This window comes from Heptranchias perlo, chromosome 2, assembly GCF_035084215.1.
Source record: "Heptranchias perlo isolate sHepPer1 chromosome 2, sHepPer1.hap1, whole genome shotgun sequence".
Lineage (NCBI taxonomy): Eukaryota > Metazoa > Chordata > Chondrichthyes > Hexanchiformes > Hexanchidae > Heptranchias > Heptranchias perlo.
In genome coordinates this window covers 125155314-125174785 of record NC_090326.1, presented here as the reverse complement: position 1 = coordinate 125174785, position 19472 = coordinate 125155314, and positions in this window count along the sequence as shown.

Below are 19472 nucleotides of genomic sequence, written 5' to 3'. Positions count from 1 at the left end.
CCATCTTGTAATTCTTTTGGAAATGTTTCTAAATTTGAATCTAACATCAGAAAGTAGGTATGAATAAAAGTCTTTCAGCCCATTTAGCTCATCCCTTCAAGGAATCACATGGAGTATTGTCATCTTCTGCCTTTTACATGACAGTATTTTATTTGTGATGGCTGTATGTAGCCAATTTCATAGCAAACCCTGTTTTATATCGTTTTATGATGGACAAGTTCCATATTTTGAAAGGACAAGCTAAAAATAATGTATGGCAAGCAAGGTACAAACTGAAAGCTTAGTTTAAATTTACAGTGAAGTATAATAATGTAAAATGACTGATGTCATTCATAACATCATGATGGCTTTTTGAGCTGTGCATTAATAAATACCATGCTCATTTTATACAGTAAGCTTGTAGTACAGCTTGCTGCCTACTGAGCTAAAGATTACGTATTGTAGTACAATGTAATGCTACAGTTCAACATAAAATGCAGCTAATCAAGGCCACCGATTTACGGTAGTCACAAAAAAATGGATTGAATCATAGGATTCATATGACCAGGAGAAATACCAGAATCCCACAAAATGGAATTTGACTTTATTGAGGAAAATTTTCGACCTCCGCCTGAAACAGGTGCAGTCGGTGGAGTGGCCATGCTGCCTCCCGAATCCAGTGTTGGGAAGCTTGAACCATTTTCAAGTGCGGGCCTTATTTGAATGTTGCCAAATGGGTGCCCTGTTGCAGCTTGCTGGTTGTGGGAGAGTGGGAATTGGCTGGCTCCCACACTGAGCCAGTTGGCAGGTCGGGCCAGGGGGTGAGCTGATCTCTGAGAGGGTCGATCACAGGCCAGCGGTAGCCTGCAGTATTTTTGCAGTTTTAAGGACAACTGGTTAGTCCACTCAAAGCCTGTTACAAATGGGCTGAACATGTATGGCAAAGGTTCTGCACATTTGTACCTGAAAATTGCAAAAGGGGTTCTACAACCCCGATTTGCATATTTAAACAGCCTCCCGCTGGAAACAGGGCGTGCTTTTCTAAAAATTATTATTCATTCTCGGGATGTGGGCGTCATTGGCAAGGCCTCTGCTTGGTCCCCTACAGGCTTGCCTGAAAAGTGCATAAGGCTAGCCTTGGGCGTCAGTGGTGAGAAACGGGTGGCCGGCAGTTGAAAATCGCCCCCATTCAATCACTATAGAACGGTGGCCCTGCCCTTAGCTTGTTGTTAGACATCGGCTCAGATTTAAAATCTGCCCCAGTTTCCAGTTGGATTGCCTGCTGGCAGCAGGAGGCAACGGCTGGGCCTTATTTAAATATTGCCGGTCCATTTCTCACCTAGAACAGGTGTGAAGAGAGTTTAGAGCAGCTGCCGACAGGCGAAGATCAGACGGCCGTTGGCCGCCCACCTGCTTCCAGAAAAGTGACGGGGAGGGGTTTTTGGGAGGGATTCGCAGGAGGGGAGTCCGGGGTAGGGGAGGCTGCGACTTTCCTTGTGGGACCTGAAGGAGCACTTCTGCTCCTAACTCCACAAAGGAAAGTTTTAAACGTACCAGAAGGACTTCTGTCTTCAGACCAGCTGCAGCCCTGCTTCTGCCTAGTGGGAAAGTCACAGCAGATTCCCCTGCTCAGGCCCCCATTAAAATTGCAGCACAGTCCTATTGACGTAATAGGACCTCGAATTGCATAACTTTGAGGTTCCCGTCTGCATTAGGCGGGCGTCTCATCCGCCTGGAAAACCCTGCAGGTTGACATCGCAAAAAGTCTAAAATAGTTGGGATCTGAGCGGGTAAGTAACCTCCTCTTATTTAACTGCCCACCCGCCTGGGTGGGTAAGGTTAAAGTCAACCCCATTGTCTCAATGATGAATCACTATTGTTTAATATGTGCATAACAGTTTAACAAATTCCAACATACTTGATTTACTGTGCTCTAATTTTTATTTTCTATGATGGCTCTTGTTTGCAATTTCTGTGAATGGTTGGATATGTTTTTTCTCATCACTGTTGGTGTACATCTTGCTTGAAAGGTCTCTTTGAAAAGATTTTTAAAAAATCATTATTGGTGCAAACAAAATAGGGCCTGGAAAGCTAATATTTGAGTAGTGTTTACATTTTAATTGTGTTTATAGAAGGTTATTTTCTCATTTGCATATGGGTGCTAATTAAGTAACTGACTTTAATAAATTCTATATTTCTAATTTATGCAGCTAAACTGAGGTTATTACCTCTTGTACAAATGTGCAATATAAACCAAATAGAGCTAATATTTGTCTGTTCTGAGCATTTAAGATAGCTACAGCAGAGATTTAAAGACCTAAATTACAAAGGACATGTGAACAGTTTTGACTTGCCTTTAGTTAAGGGGTAACTTTTTCAAGGTGGACCTTTTCAACAGATTTCTTAACATTTAAATTTTTTAAAATGACATGTTCTAAGCAGAATCATCAAAGGACATACTTTTTGAAAAAGCAAGCCAAACCTGAAATGTTCACTGATCTTCATGAAATCAATATTGCTATTTAAATTAGGTATCATATATAGCAATAGTCAATGTAATCTTGTATGCAGTAGTGTAGTCCAGACATGTTACTGTAACTGAAGCGACTTTACACTTCTCTAGTTCCCTTTTTAAGTGCATGTATTTTTATTAACGGAATAGCAACAAAAAGTGCATAATGTGTTTTTGAACTATATATAATTAAAGGTTGTATGTTATTTATTTAACTTGGTTTCAACAAACCCAATTACAGTATTTTGAAAGTAAATGAAAAGAAATTGAACAGTGCAACATTCTCAACCCTGTGATCAAGTACAATTGTATGAAACTGATAAAATGTGGCTCTAAAATCATGTGAAAGTGCTGTGTATTAATGTGACCCATGTGGGATTCTGTTCACTTTTGTTACAATTAGATTATAATCAGACTTAAACTTGAATTTAATAGAGAAACTATTTTTAAAAAAAAGCCTGCTGGTGAGTAGTTGCTGCAAGTGAAAAATACCAGAGTTAAGTTAATTTGGAAATGCTGTAAAAGATTTCATTAGTAAATATGAATGAAACAATTGTGATACAATTGTTTGACAAAAGATAGCAGTACAGTTGGGGCTGTCTAAACCATATTAATGGAGAATGTAAACTTGCACCTATTTTGGAGCAAATGCTGCCTTTTTTTTCCTACTTGTTTCTTTATTTCAACATTGATTACGCTTATTTGCACTGACGTGATTTAGTTGCAGAAGCCAGCAATTGTGGATTGCAAACTTTAGACTGCCCCAGGAACTGATCCAAAGCTGTCCAAACCTGGAAGAATACATATTTGGCCAGGAGCTGCTGCATACTCAGTCAGGACAGAGCTTCCTGAGATTGGGTGACTTAGAAAAGGCCCCAATCCCCTCCATTGAAATTTACATCAATGACCTAGATTCAGAAACTCAATGCAAATTGGTCAAAATTTGCAGATGATCATTGATTTTGTGAGGATAGGTTGGGGACTACAAAACAAGATGGACAAAATATGTAAGTGGGAAGAACTATGGCATAATAAATTTAATACAGACAGGTTTAAAATACTGCACATGGGAAGAAAAATGGATGACATAAATACTAAATGAATGGTACTGGAATAGCTACCGATGAAGTTGAAACAAACTTGCTGTTCAATACATCTGGTCACTACCGAGAAGCAATTAACAAAACAAATAGAATACTGAACTATAAAGCCACAGCACTATAATACAAGTTAAAGGAAGTCATAAGTCATGCTTCATCTTAGAGTGCCCTGGTCAGACCACAGCTTGAATAAAGTGCCCAAATCTGGTCACTGCAACATTCAAGCCCTGAAAACAGTTCAGAGAAGTGCCACACGGCAGATCCTTGGTAAGAAAGGACAAGGGTATTAGGAAAGACTGGAGAAACTTGGGCTTTTCATCCTTTAAAGGAGGCATCTGTGATGAGACCATTTAGAAGTATATAAGGTAATAAATGGTGTGGAAAAGGTAGATACAGCCCCTCCCCAAAATTGATGTCTGTGGAGCAACCAAGGAGGGGGAGAGGGAGATTTACTGGATCTCTGTCAGGCAATGAATTTGACAATACAGGTACAATATATTTTTTAATAATATTTTCAGATACAGATGGAGGAGCTCTTGGAACGGAAAGTATTCCCCTAAACGTCCCCTTTAATGGTCTCTGTACGATGCAGCAATTTTAAAATTGGCTACTTTTATGTGGAACTGATATAAATCCTTACATTTTCCAAAACAGAAGTTTATTAGGATTCAGCTGTATATGCCTAACCAACCAAACTGCAGGTTGATAATTTGGATAGGAAGCAGAAACAGTAGAATTTTGGAGTTCTTAAAGTTGTTGTGGATTGAGGTGAGGAGGGAAGTGGTGTTTTAAAAGGATGGATCTGAAATGCATGTGGAGATTTTTTTTAATGTTATGGGTAGGAAATGATTTAACTTACGACACAGTATAAGCAATCCATTGTATTTATTTAGGATGTTGAATCGCGCATATACCATACATGGTGATACTTTGGAGGGATCAATTTTTGATATTTAATGGACCCCCCCCCATGAAAATAATACTTTCTTGATGATATCAAAGCAAATTATCTTGTGTTGCAGAAGTTTCCTCATCATAAATCAACTACTTTAAGTGTTTTATTGTTTCCACTCATTTATCAGTAATTTTAAATTTTTTTTGCATCTTTACCCTAGTAAATTTTGATGTGTGCTATAAAAAGAATATGTCACAGGGAATTGTGAAATATTTGTAAATTGATCACTTATATTAGATCATCATTCATGGGAATATAAATCGTATGTCTGAATCACCGTGAAGTGCCTTCTAATAGAAATGGACAGCATTGATGGGCACACTATAGACAAAAATTTAAACAAGGAAAAGCAACAATCTCCTATATGTTCAAAGAAAATTAGTATTTTTTTCTCAGGATTTCTGTGATGAGTGTGATGAACAATAATGTGCGTAAATATATTTTCTCTTCTGATGAAAGAAAAAGCGAACTATTAAAGATGTACAAATATCCCCAAACTGTATAGTCAAGCTGAATCTTGATTGCAACTTACTTTTTGTGCAGTATTTGTCTTAGTGTTTCACTGACTTTAACACCACTAGTAAATTACATAGGGTCAGGATTTTAAATAAAGAACTTACATTTATATTGCGCCTTTCAAAACCTCAGTACATCCCAAAGTGCTTCACAGCCAATAAAGTAGTTTTGAAGTGTCATCACTGTTGTAATGTAAGGAAATGCAGCAGCCAATTTGCACAAAGTTAGGTCCCACACACAGCAATGAGATAAATGGCCAGATAATATGTTTTAGTGATTTTGGTTGAGGGACAAATAATGACCAGGACACGGGGAGAACTCCCCTGCTCTTTTTCGAATAGTGTCATGAGATCTTTTATGTTCACCTGAGAGGGCAGATGGGCCCTCAGTTTAAAATCTCATCCGAAAGACGGCACCTCCAACGGTGCAGCACAGAAGTGTTTAGATTAATAATCTGCAGTAGATTAATAATGCATTGCTGGAATTAGAAGAAAGGCTAAAAATTATCAGAGGTTGAGTACTGAGGTTGTAAAGTTAACATGATTTCAGAATGGTTATGTAGGTAAGAGAGTTCTTTTCATCCAATCTGTACACCATGCTCACTAGACCTTATGGGCACTTAGTGAAATTTTAACCAAGGTCTTGAAAGCATTCCTAAGGGCCGTTCTCAGGATTGGGGAATAAGAAATCCCATTCTACACAGGTGAATACCTTCTCTGCACACGGAGAGTAGAAGGGATGGTGTGGCTCTGCTGTAACAGTGATGGAACTAGTAATGGGAAATGAACCAGAGCAGATAATAGAAGTAAGCGTAGGGGAACATCCAGGCAATAGCGATCATAACATAATAAGGTTTAAAATAATGATTGAGCAAGACATAAGTAAGATAAGGACCAAAGTAATTGGAAAAAAGCTAATTTTGAGGGGATAGAATGGAACTAGGAAAAGTAAACTGGAAAAAAATGTTGACATAGATAGAACAGCAGTGGGAAATATTTAAAACAGTAATCAATAGAGTTCAGGAGAAATATATTCCTCTTCTCAAAAAAAAACAAGAACAATCTAGCACCTTGGGAAGTTTTACTACGTTAAAGGTGCTATATAAATGCACGTAGTTGTTGTTGTAGCCAATAATGAAACACCATGGATGAATACAAAGAGATAAGGGTAAAATTGAAACTAAAGAAAAAGGCATACTCTAAGTATATAGGCATAAGAAATAGGAGCATGAGTCGGCCCCTCGAGCCTGCTCCGTCAATCAATCAGATCATGGCTGATCTTCAACCTCAACTGCACTTTCCTGCCCGATCCCCATATCCCTTGATTCCCCTATAGTCCAAGAATCTACCTATCTCAGCCTTGAATATACTCAATGACTCAGCAGTCCTCTGGGGTAGAGAATTCCAAAGATTCACAACCCTCTGATTGAAGAAATTCCTCTGCATCTCAGCCTTAAATGTCTGACCCTTTATCCTGCGACTATGCCCCCTAGTTCTAGACTCTCCACCCATGGGAAACAACCTCTCAGCATCTACCCTGTCAAGCCCCCTCATAATCTTATATGTTTCAATGAGATCACCTCTCATTCTTCTAAACTCCAGAGAGTACAGACCCATTCTATTCAACCTTGCCTTATAGAACAACCCTCTCATCTCAGGAATTTATCAAGTGAACTTTCATTGCACCGCCTCTAAGGCAAGTTTATCATTCCTTAGATAAGGAGTCCAAAACTGTACACAGTACTCCATTTGAGGTCTCACCAAAGCCCTGTACAATTGTAGTAAGACTCCCTTACTCTTGTACTCCAACCCCCTCGCAATAAAGGCCAACATGCCATTTGCTTTCCTAATTGCTTGCTGCACCTACATGCTAAATTTTTATGTTTTTTGTACGAGGACACCCAAGTCTCTCTGAACACCAACATTTACTAGTTTCTCACCACTTAAAAAATATTCTGTTTTTCTATTCTTCCTACCAAAGTGAATAACCTCACATTTCCCCACATTATACTCCATCTGCTACTTTCTTGCCCACTCACTTAAACTGTCTGTATCCATTTATAGACTCTTTGTGACCTCCTCACAGCTTACTTTCCCACCTAACTTTGTATCTTCAGCAAACTTGGATACATTACACTCGGTCCCTTCATCTAAGTCATTAATATAGATTGTAAATTGCTGAGGCCCAAGCACTGATCATCGCACCACCATAGAATGATTACAGCACGGAAGGAGGCTATTTGGCCCATTGAGTCCATGCCAGCTCTCTGCAAGAGCAATCCAGTCCCACTTCCCAGCCCTATCCCCGTAGCCCTGCAAATTTTTTCCCTTCAAGTACTTATCCAATTCCCTTTTGAAAGACACGATTGAATCTGCCTCCACCACCCCCTCAAACAGTGCATTCCAGATCACAACCATTTGTTGTGTGAAAGTTTTTTCTCATGTCGCCTTTGGTTCTTTTGCCAACCACCTTAAATCTAGGTCCTCTGGTTCTTGACTCCTCTGCCAATGGGAATAGTTTATCACCATAGGTCCTTGCAGCACCCCACAAGTTACAGCCTGCCAACCTGAAAATGACCCGTTTATCCCTACTCTGTTTTCTGTCTGTTAACCAATCCTCTATCAATGCTAATATATTACCCCCAACTCCATGAGCCCTAATCTTGTGTAACAACCTTTTAAATGACACCTTATTGAATGCCTTCTGAAAATCCAAATATATGACATCCAGTGGTTCCTCTTTATCTACCCTGCTAGCTACATCCTCAAAAAACCCAATTAAATTCGTCAAACCTAGGCAATAAAGGAGCGGATGACAAAAAGGAATATGAAGAGGTTAGGAAAGAAGTAAAAAAAAATTAGGAAAGCAAACATTAAATTATCAAGGAATATTAAAAAATAAAGTATTTTACAGATACATAAATAACAAAAGAAAAATCAGACTAGGCATAGGGCCACTAAGGGATGCACAAGATAAACTCATAGCTAATGACAGTAAAATGGCTGAAATATTGAATAGTTACTTTGCCTCAGTATTTATCAGGGAGACTAACGAGGTGGGCATGATATTAGAAGAACAGATCAAAAAAGATATAAAGACATTTAAGATAGAAAGGGGGGAGATAATTGATAAAATAATCTGGTATGATCAAAGTTAGGGAGGATAAGATCCCTAGTCCGGTTGGATTGCATCCGCGATATTAAAAGAAGTTTGGGAGGAGATACCAGAGACACTATTGCATATATATAAAAATTCATTAGAAAAGGGAATACTGCCAGAGGACTGGCAGACAACTAATGTTGATCTATCTCCCTTTTTAAATGTAGGAACAAGTCCAGAGAACTATAGACCAGTTAGCTTAACAACAGTAATAGGAAAGATAATGGAATCTTAATTCAAAGATGTAATAGAAAAACATCTAGAAAACAAAAATATAATAAAGAAGTCAGCACGGATTTCAGAAGGGAAAGTCATGCTTGACCAACCTTATTGAAATCTTTGAAGAAGTAACAGAAAGAGTAGACAAGGGTAATGTAGCAGATGTAATATACATGGATTTTCAAAAGACCTTCGATAAAGGCTGTGAAGGCCTTAGAGAGGGTGCAGAAGAGATTTACTAGAATGATTCCAGGGATGACTTCAGTTACGTACATAGACTGAAGAAGCTGGGGTTGTTCTCCTTAGAGCAGAGAAGGTTGAGAGGAGATTTGATAGATGTATTCAAAATCATGAAGAGTCTCAACAGAGTAGTTAGTGATAAACTATTCCCATTGGCAGAGGAGTCAAGAACCAGAGGACCTAGATTTAAGGTGGTTGGCAAAAGAACCAAAGGCGACATGAGAAAAAACTTTCACACAACAAATGGTTGTGATCTGGAATACACTGTTTGAGGGGGTGGTGGAGGCAGATTCAATCGTGTCTTTCAAAAGGGAATTGGATAAGTACTTGAAGGGAAAAAATTTGCAGGGCTATGGGGATAGGGCTGGGAAGTGGGACTGGATTGCTCTTGCAGAGAGCTGGCATGGACTCGATGGGCCAAATAGCCTCCTTCCTTGCTGTAACCATTCTATGATAAGGTACCGCATTGTAGACTCATGACTAAGGTCAGAGCTTGTGGAGTCAGGGGACAGGTAGCAGAATGGATAGCAAACTGGCTATAAAACAGGAAACAGAGTGGGGGGTTAAGGGTAGCTATTCAGACTGGCAAAAGGTGGGATGTGGTGTTCCACAGGAGTCAGTGCTGGGATCCATGTTATTCACAATTTACATTTATGATTTGGACAAATTCAAAATTTGCAGACAACACCGAGTTGGGGGGTGTAGTTAACACAAAGGAAGAATGCTTCAAAATGCAAGAAGACATTAATAAACTTACAGATTGAGCATGTAATTGGCAAATGAATTTCAATATAAATAAGTGTGAGGTGGTGCATTTTGGTAGGAAGAATAAGAAAGCCACATACTACTTGAATAATAAGAGTCTAAATGGGGCAGCGGAGCAAAAAGATCTTGGGGTGCAGATACACAAATCACGTGGGTTAATACAGCCATAACAAAGGCAAACCAAGCACTGGAGTTCATTTCTGGAGGGATAGAATTGAAAAGCAGAGAAGTTATGTTAAATTTGTATAGAACCTTGGTTAGACCACACTTGGAGTAATGTGCACAGTTCTGGTCTCCATATTATAAAAAGGATATAGAGACATTGGAGAAGGTGCAAAAAAAATTCACAAGGATGAAGTGAGTGAAGTGACATATACATATTGCACTTGGCAAACAAGGCTGCAGTGGCCTGTTTGCTGCAGTGTTGTAATGGATGTCAGACTGATCTGGCAAATGTTTCCAGTGCTAGCTTGAAATGATCCAATAGTATAAAAGTTCAGTGCAGTACTGACTTTGCAATAGTAAACAATTTTACAACACCAAGTTATAGTCCAACAAATTTATTTGAAATTCCACAAGCTTTCGGAGGCTTCCTCCTTCCTCAGGTGAACGGTTTCCACACCGTTCACCTGACTAAGGAGGAAGCCTCCGAAAGCTTGTGGAATTTAAAATAAATTTGTTGGACTATAACTTGGTGTTGTAAAATTGTTTACAATTGTCAACCCCAGTCCATCACCGGCATCTCCACATCATGACTTTGCAATAGGTAGCACTATCCCTATGCTGGATTTAGTCTGCAGATTGGGCTACAGTACATAGTACAACATGGTGACATCTCCCTGCTGAAGCTTAGAAGACAAGGCAGCTCCTCCATGGAGCCGGGTTGGTCTAGTTATATTAAAGAAGGGAAGGGCTGGGAGGAGAGCTATGGAGGGTCCAGCATCGGACAGGTCAATTTTTGTTGGGCCAGAAGAAGCATTATGCTCTTCCCTCCCCCACAAAAATTGCTAAACAAAACCTACCTGCTCCATTTTTGGAGCAAACTCCCAGTGGACCCTTTAAGAACTGTCTAGTTAGGCCTCTCAACATCTAGCTTAATTCTAGGTCCAGGTGCGTTCCCTCTTTGTGTCTCACCCACCTGATCTGAAACTTGTGTATTCTTGGCAGATGAACAAAAAAGCAAAAAACAGCAGATGCTGGAAATGTGAAAGAAATGCAGAAAATGCTAGAAACATTTAGCAGGTCAGGCAGCACCTGTGAAAAGAACAGACAAGTTAACGTTTTGGGTGCAGACTTTTGCTGAATATTTCCAGCATTTCCTATTCTTGGCAGGTAATTATCCCATTCTATCAAGATGGCCATTGTCTCTCAAAGAGCATAAGTGGAAGAGTTGCAAATTGCCAATAGCACTTGCTGAAGCTGGATCCCACTGATGGTTGATCTCCTGGCTGTCCATAACTTCTTGAAGAGGACATTGTCAGGTCAGGGTCAGCTTGGCTGTAAAATATTCTTCCTTCTTGGATAAGTAGTGGTTTTCTGCAGAATTTCTCCCACCGCCAAGCTGTGATTCCTTTGATAATGGCTGTACTGATGCTTCTGTGGAATCGAGTATCAAAAAGATGCTGCTAAGCTAAGCAGCTCTTTGAGATAGTAAGATGTTTTCACTTAAGCATCCCGGTTCTGGCCATCAAGCTGGTTGTCCAAAGACAGCCAAACATTATCGTCCAAAGCTTAGCATGGCAGAGCTGAATACAGTGAATTAGCAGATGGTTGATCGAAGTGCAGTAGTCAGTTGGGGTAGATGGGTATCTTAGTTTCAATAATCACTAACATCGAAACATAGAAAATAGGAGCAAGAGTAGGCCATTCGGCCCATCGGGCCTGCTCCGCCATTCAAAATTATCATGGCTGATCGTCCAACTCAGTACCCTGTTCCCGCTTTTTCCCAATATCCCTTGATCCCTTTAGCATTAAAAAGTATATCTATCTCCTTCTTGAATACATCTAATGACTTGGCCTCCACTGCCTTCTATGGTAGAGAATTCCACAGGTTCACCACCCTCTGAGTGAAGAAATTTCTCCTCGGTTCTAAATGGCATACCCCATATCCTGAGACAGTGACCCCTGGTTCTCGACTCCCCAGCCATCGGGAACATCCTCCCTGCATCTAGTCTGTCTAATCCTATTAGAATTTTATATGTTTCGATGAGATCACCTCTCATTCTTCTAAACTCTAGTGAATATAGATCTAGTCCACCCAATCTCTCCTCATTCGTCAGTCCTGCCATCCCAGGAATCAGTCTGGTAAACCTTTGTTGCACTCCCTGCATGGCAAGGAAATCCTTCCTCAGATAAGGAGACCAAAACTGCACACAATACTTCAGATGTGGTCTCACCAAGGCCGTGTATAACTGCAGTAAGACATCCCTGCTCCTGTACTCAAATCCTCTTGCAATGAGGGCCAACATACCATTCGCCTTCCTAACTGCTTGCTGCACCTGAATGCTCGCTTTCAGCGACTGGTGTACAAGGACACCCAGGTCTCGTTGCACCTCCCCTTTTCCCAATCTATCACCATTCAGATAATCTGCCATTCTGTTTTTACAACCAAAGTGGATAACCTCACATTTATCCACGTTATACTTCATCTGCCATGTTCTTGCCCACTCACCCAACTTGTCTAAATCACACTGGAGCCTCTTTGCATCCTCCTCACAGCTCACATTCCACCCCAGCTTTGTGTCGTCTGCAAACTTGGAAATGTTACATTTAGTTCCCTCATCCAAATCATTGATCTATATTGTGAATAGCTGGAGCCCAAGCACTGATCCCTGCGGTACCCTACTGGTCACTGCCTGCCACCTGGAAAAAGACCTGTTTATTCCTACTCTCCGTTTCCTGTCTGTCAACCAATTCTCAATCCATGCCAGTATATTCCCCCCAATCCCATGTGCTTTAATTTTGCACACTAACCTCTTGTGTGGGACCTTATCAAAAGACCTCTGAAAATCCAAATACACCACATCCACTGGTTCTCCCCTATCTATTCTACTAGTTACATCCTCAAAAACTCCTGTAGATTTGTTAAGCATGATTTCCCTTTCATAAACCCATGCTAACAGTGCGATTATTTTCACCTTATTTACCCTTGTAGTTTATTTGCATTGAGAATCGGAGGTGGAACATATAGATGTTCTGGGTTACCTAAGTAAGCTGAATGTGGCTTAGAGTAGTGATGTAAGTTTGGGCCTAGTATTTGTAAGCAGACATTTGGAAAAACCAAATGAAAAGAAAAACTGCAAATGCTGGAATCATGAAATAAAAACAAAGTGTTAGAAATACACAGGTCAATCAGCATTTGTAAAGAGAAAAGACAGATTAATGCTTTGGGTGCATTCCCTTTATTAGAATTGAAGATGGAAAGAAAGCCCCATTGTGTGGAAAAAGCGAAAAAAGAATGGGATGGGGAGAAAAAGAAACAAAAGCTATTTCAATCACTTAGTGTAAGTTAATGGTTGAATGGCCTGCAAACTGCTACCCCACACCAGCAGAACACTTACTCCACTCTGCCAGATAGAGCCCGATATTAGGAGGGAGGCGGGTTGGCAGCGGGGGGTCGACTGGGCGCGTGGGTAACCCGCCCAGTAAAATTGGTGGGTTCACCACGCGATCGTAAGTAAATTGAAGCCACTTACCTTGGCTTCCGGGTTTCGCGCTGGAAAGCTGCGCAGCGGGCAGACTGCGCAGCTGTATCATAGGCTGTCAGCTGGAGGAGTCCTATTTAAATTAAAGGGGCAGTCCTCCACTGACTGATGCTGCAGAAAATAGGCAAAATTACAGTATGGAGCAGCCCAGGGGGAAGGCTGCTCCCAGGTTTAATGATGCCTCACTCTCTAGGTCTTGCTGGATGGGGTGAGGAGGAGGGAGATCTTCCATCCGGCGGAAGGGTGGAAGTGGCCTGCCTCTGCCACCACGAAGGCCTGGCTCGAGGTGGCAGAGGAGGTCACCTGCACCACCAACATATCATGCACCTGCATATAGTGCAGGAGGCGCTTCAATGACAACCAGGTCAGCCGAAGTGAGTACTCTTACTCATTCCCCTACACTCCATCTGCCACATCACTGCCCCCACCCCACATCTTCTTCTGCACTGCCAACACAACTCTATCACATCACTCCTCACACCCACTGAACCCTCATCTTACCTGCATTTCCTCACCTCCCCAGTACTCCTCCTACCACTACCACTCAACCCAATCCTCATACAATCTCATGGCTCTGTCTCATACCCTCTGATGCATCTCTTTCACGGTCAGCCTCACCCAACCTGCCACTACCTGTGCTGCAGCCACAGGGCATGCATCATGTATGTGTAGTAGGAAGCGAAAGGCAAACGTGTCGTGAGCATGAAGGGGATGCACAAGGGTGTTTGAGGGTTTGTCATGGTTTTTACTTATATTTGATTTCTGATCAACTAACATTACATATTATATTGTCACCACTACTGCCACGTCTTGGCCATTCTTGACTGGCTTGTGCAATAAGGCCCTTTCATGAGGTTCCCCATGAACACCCTTGATGCCATCCAGTGGGTCAGCCTACAGTGGGTGAATGTGTAGTTGCACGACTACTTTGTGCAGGTGCCTATTGTGCAGCACTGTGTTGTGTAGCTCCACGTGGCGGAGGTGGACGGCGTGCCTGGCGAGGCTGGTGATGTTGCTCATCCTTCAGTGGAGTGATGAATGCGGCTATGGAACCCCCCCCCCCACCCCACCCCAATCCTGACGGTGTGAGTGTGAGGGGGTCCGCAAAGTAGGTAAAAGTTTTTGGACAGCAAAGTTTAGGGTATGATGTAATAATTTTGAGTGTGGAGACGACGGTGTGGCAGCAAAACTTTGTCTGAGGTGACAGAGTGCCCTGCTGCAATGAATGAGGTATTTCCCCCAACTGTCAAGGAATCCTCTGCATCTCCCAATGGCTGCTGACTGAAACATGTCTGCAACAACAGGGAGTGTTTCCCACAGCATGGGAAAATCGCTGAGGAGAGTCCAAAATTACATCCCAATGAGGTCTATTAACGACCTCAAGTACCTCCCTAACTATCTAAACTATCATCCCGCTGGCTTTAATTGCCGGTGGGAGTCCCGCATGCGGGGGCTGCGCGCACGCACCGATTCGTGTCATCGGGGAACCCGGAAGTGGGCAGGTTGGAGCCGGGCTCCGGACCCGCTCTGGGATTCCCCAATTTTAGGAACCCCCCTTCCACGAACGCACCCGCACGGCCATCCTAAAATTGACTCCATAGTCTCAATCTAAAGTTCATTACAGACAAGCACAGTCTCAGGAAGTTGCTGAACATCCTTGGACATTCTGTGGCCTAGAACATGACTGGATTACTTATCTGGTGTCTCTCCCTTTATTACTGCACTGAAGTGTCAGGCCAGATTATGTGATCAGGTCCTGCAGTGAGGCTTGAATGCAGGCCCTTTGTTAAGGACATGGGACTAACTTGCTGTATAAACAATAAAAGAGAAGGTCGATGGGTGACCTAATAAAGATCTTTAAAATTATGAAGGGGTTTGATATGGTAGATGTAGAGAAAATGTTTCCACATGTAGGGGAGTCCAAAAATAGGGGCCATAAACATGTCACCAATAAATCCAATAGGGAATTCAGGAGCAACTTCTTTATCCAGAGAGTGGTTAGAATGTGGAACTTGCTACCACAAGGAGTAGCTGAGGCGACTAACATAGATGCAATTAAGGGGAAGCTAGATTAACATATGAGGGAGAAAGGAATAGAAGAATATGTTGTTGAGGTGAGATGAAGTAAGGTGGGAGGAGACTCGTATGGAGTCTAAATGCTGGCATAAAACAATTGGGCCGAATGGCCTGTTTCTGAGCTGTAAAATTCTATGTAGAAAAACAAAGAGCAAAAACCTGCTTAATTGTGATAATCTGAAACAGAAAATGCTGGAAACACTGATGAGGTCAGGCAACGCCTCTGGGGAGTTAACGTTTCAGGTGTGGACCTTTCCTCAGAACCTACTGTTTACACCCAGCAGGTTTGGTTTTTATTTCAAATTTCCAGCAGTTGCCAGATTTTAATAGCTCACTTCAGATGGCGGTTCAGGCGTCCCACTGGTGGGCCGTTCCGTTTCTATGGAGATTGGTGCACTCCCCCTGGCGGCGGGCATTCGAAGCAGTTTCCTAGAACAATACGTCGTGGAACCAACCTGGGAACAGGCTATTTTAGATCTTGTCTTGTGTAATGAGACAGGGTTAATTAGTAATCTCATAGTAAGGGATCCTCTGGGGCAGAACGATCATAATACGAAAGAATTTTGCGTTGAGTTCGAGAGTGATGTACTTAAAGTCAGAAACTAGAGTCTTAAATTTAAATAAAGCCAATTACATAGGTATGAGGCGCGAGTTGGCTAAGGTAGATTGGGAAATTAGATTAAAAGGTATGACGGTAGATAAGCAATGGCAAACATTTAAAGAAGAACATAAAAACATAAGAAACAGGAGCAGGAGTGGGCCATACGGTCCCTTGAGCCTGCTCCACCATTCAATAAGATCATGGCTGATCTTTGACCTCATCTCCACTTTCCCGCTCGATCCCTTGCATGCTAACTTTCTATGCTTCTTGTACAATGACACTCACATTTCTCTGAACGCCAACATGTAATAGTTTCTCACCACGTAAAAAAATTCTGTTTCTTTTATTCTTCCTACCAAAGTGAATAACCTCACATTTCCCCACATTATACTGCAAATATTTCATAATTCTCAATGAACATACATTCCATTGAGAAATAAAAATTCCAGGGGAGTTAAGGATGATATTAACTTAAAAGAAGAGGCTTATAATGCTGCCAAGAGGAGTAGTAAGCCTGAGGATTGGGAGAGTTTTAGAAACCAGCAAAGGATGACCAAAAATTTGATAAAGAGAGAGAAAATAGAATATGAGAGTAAGCTAGCAAGAAATATAAAAACAGATTGTAAAAGCTTCTACAAGTATGTAAAAAAGAAGAGAGTAACAAAAGCAAACGTGGGTCCCTTAGAGGCTGAGATAGAAGAAATTATAATGGGGAATAAGGAAATGGCAGAGATGTTAAACAAATATTTTGTATCTGTCTCCACAGTAGAAGACACAAAAAGCATTCCAGAAATAGTGGGGAACCAAGGGTCTAATGAGAGTGAGGAACTTAAAGTAATTAATATTAGTAAAGAAAAAGTACTGGAGAAATTAAGGGGACTAAAAGCTGACAAATCCCCTGGACCTGACGGCCTACACCCGAGGGTTCTAAAAGAAGTGGCTGCAGAGATAGTGGATGCATTGGTTATGATCGTCCAAAATTCCCTAGATTCTAGAACTGTCCCAGTGAATAGGAAAGTAGCAAATATAAAACCGCTATTCAAGAAAGGAGGGAGAGAGAAAACAGAGAATTACAGGCCAGTTAGCCTGATATCAGTCGTCGGGAAAATGCTGGAATTTATTATTAAGGCATTGGGAACAGGGCACTTAGAAAATCATAATATGATTAGGCAGAGTTAACACAGTTTTATGAAACGGAAATGGTGTTTGACAAATCTATTAGAGTTTTTTGAGGATATAACTAGCAGGGTAGATAAAGGGGAACCAGTGGATGTCATATATTTGGATTTTCAAAAGGCATTCGATAAGGTGCCACACAAAAGGATGTTACGCAAGATAAGGGCTCATGGGGTTGGAGTAACATTAGATGGATAGAGGAGTGGTTAACGGACAGAAAACAGAGAGTAGGAATAAACAGGTCATTTTCAGGTTGGCAGGCTGTAACTAGTGGGATGCCACAAGCATCAGTGCTTGGGCTTCAGCTATTTACAATCTATATTAATAACTTAGATGAAGGAACCGAGTGTAATGTATCCAAGTTTGCTGATGATACAAAGCTCGGTGGGAAAGTAAGCTGTGAGGAAGATACATAAGGGGTGATTTTAAACCCGAAGAACGGGTGTGTTAGGGGCGGGTGGGAGTTGAAAATAGTTGTTTTTTGGATTGTGACCACAACCCGGCTTTATTTCCGGTTTAACGTAGGTGCGTAAAAGTACAGGCTTCCCACTGGGAATGCAAAGTCTGAAAATGTTGCGGTTGCGACCCAAAAAAAACGATTTCCAACTCCCACCCGCCCCCAACACACCCGTTCTTGGGGTTTAAAATCACCCCAAAGAGTCTGCAAAGAGATATAGACAGGTTATGTTCTTATGTTCTTATGTTCTAAGTGAGTGGGCAAGAATATGGCAGATGGAGTATAATGTGGGGAAATGTGAGGTTACTCTCTTTGGAAGGAAGAATAGAAAAAGAGAATATTTTTTTAAATGGTGAGAAACTATTGGTTGTGGGATCACTTAGCTCTGTCTATAGCATGCTGCTTCCGCTATTTAGCATGCATGTAGTCCTGTGTTGTAGCTCCACCACGCTGGCACCTCATTTTTAGGTATGCCTGGTGCTGCTCCTGGCATGCTCTTCTATCCTCCTCCTTGAACCAGGGTTGATCCCCTGGCTTGTTGGTAATGGTAGAGTGAGGAATATACCGGGCCATGAGGTTACAGATTGTGATGGAATACAATTCTGCTGGGGCTGATGGCCCACAGTGCCTCATGGATGCCCAGTTTTGAGCAGCTAAATCTGTTATGAACCTATCCCATTTAACACGGTGGTAATGCCACACAACACGATGGTCAATGTCGTCAGTGTGAAGATGGGACTTCGTCTCCACAAGGACTGTGTGGTGGTCACTCCTACCAATACTGTTGTGGACAGATGCATCTGCGACAGGTAGATTGGTGAGGACGAGGTCAAGTAGGTTTTTCCCTCATGTTGGTTCTCTCACCACCTGCCGCAGGCCCAGTCTGGCAGCTATGTCCTTCAGATGTGGCCAACTCAGTCAGTAGTGGTGCTACCGAGCCACTCTTGGTAATGGACATTAAAGTCCCCCACCCAGAGTACATTCTGCACCCTTGCTACCCTCAGCGCTTCCTCCAAATGGTGCTCAGCATGGAGGAGTACTGATTCATCAACTGAGGGAGGGTGGTAGGTGGTAATCAGCAGGAAGTTTACCTTGCCCATGTTTGACCTGATGCCATGATATTTCATGGGGTCCGAAGTCAATGTTGAGGACTCCCAGGGTCACTCCCTCTGTCCTGTTGGTGGGACAGGACATACCCAGGGATGGTGATGAAGGATTCTGGGACATTGGCTGAAAGGTATAATTCTGTAAATATGGCTATGTCAGAATGTTGCTGGAATAGTCTGTGAGACAGCTTTTGACACAAGTCCCCAGATGTTAATGAGGAGGACTTTGCAGGGTCGACTGGACTTGGTTTGCCTTTGTCATGTTCGGTGCCCAGTGGTCTGTCCAGTTTTATTCGTATTATGACTTTTTATAGCGAGATAATGCAACTAAGTGGCTTGCTAGGCCATTTCAGAGAGCAGTTAAGAATCAACCACATTGCTGTGGGTCTGGAGTCACATATCGGCAGACTGGGTAAGGATGGCAGGTTTCCTTCCCTAAAGGAGATTAGTGAACCAGATGGGCTTTTAGGACAATACGATAGTTTCACGGTCACCATTACTGATGCTAGCTTTTTAATCTAGATTTTATTTAATTAACTCAATTTAAATTCCCCAGCTGCCGTGGCAGGATTTGAACTCGTGGCAGGATTTGAACTCATGACTCCGCGCTTATACTAGTCCAGTAACATAACCACTATGCTACTGTACCTGGAGTACCGTGTACAGTTTTCATCTCCTTACCTAAGGAAGAATATACTTGCCTGAAGGACGGTGCAACGAAAGTTCACGAGATTCATTCTTGGAATGAGAGGGTTATCCTATGAGGAGAGATTGAGTGGAGTGGGCCTATAATCTCTGGAGTTTAGAAGAAAGAGAGGTGATCTCATTGAAACATATAAGATTCTAGAGGGCTTGACAGGGTAAATACTGAGAGTCTAGAACTAGGCGACACAGTCTCAAGATAAGG